We start from the raw sequence: 1,008 nt of genomic DNA, 5'->3' as shown, positions 1-1,008 counted from the left end.
GATTCTCCCGTACCGCCAACACTGCGGCCTCCTGTACCTCCACGTCATAGCGTCATCCGCAGGATCGGAGGACTGTTCCGCACCACCAACACGGCGGCCTCCTGCACCTCCATATCACAGCGCCACCCGCAGGATCGGGGGGAATCTTAGGTTCAGGGCAGGTGGAGGGCCGGGGATTTTGCTGGGTCGGGGTCAGGATCATAACTGGAGAGACTTGGTCCAGCAAGGGAACAGAGGTCAGGTCCGCAGCAGAGGAAGGGGATGTCGGATGGAGAGTGGGTGAAATGGATGGAGGGTTTGAGTCTAGGGCACAGAGGGGTCTGTTGGTTCTCATGGAGGAGTTGTTGTATCCAGGGCTAGAGAGGATTGTTGAGTCTAATAGCAGGAGGATGAGTGTCAGATCAGGATCTTAGGGGTGTAAGAGATCAGGTGGAGGTATAGTTGAGGATGAGAGGTAAGTTGAAGGATAGCTTAATACTTAGTCGGGAGTTAGACTAGGTATGTAATAGTCTAACTCCTCCTGAGCAACTATTTACTTAACTTTAGCAGAGCCCTCTGAATTCTCCAGAGTAACTGGATACTTTTGGAGGGATCCAGGTGTAGAGCAACTGCCCAGCAAAATCTTCAATTTCCCAGGCCAATTTCTTCAGAGACTACTGGGATGGGAATTCCGTGGGATCCCCAGATGCAACTCCCATCAATGCTTCATAAATGATTATCTGCCCTTTCTTTTCTAACTGACTTGTTCAGAGATGTTAAGTAGGCACCTCTGGAGTAGGTGGGACTTGAACTGGACCTCCCTGTCCAGGGATAGGGACAGTATAATTGCCCCATAAGATGGCCCTTACATCAGAAGATTTGGCCTATGAAACTTACACCATTCTTAAAGGTCTAAGTAGGGTAGGTGCAGAAACAATGTTTCCATTGACTGAAATGAGAAGTAATTTCTTCACTCAAAATAGCAAATCTTTGGGATTCTCTATTTCAAAGGGCTGTGGAAACTCAGTC

The sequence above is a fragment of the Rhincodon typus genome, chromosome 27 (assembly GCF_021869965.1).
Source record: "Rhincodon typus isolate 14 chromosome 27, sRhiTyp1.1, whole genome shotgun sequence".
In the NCBI taxonomy this organism is placed as follows: Eukaryota; Metazoa; Chordata; class Chondrichthyes; order Orectolobiformes; family Rhincodontidae; genus Rhincodon; species Rhincodon typus.
This window is presented reverse-complemented; position numbering follows the sequence as displayed.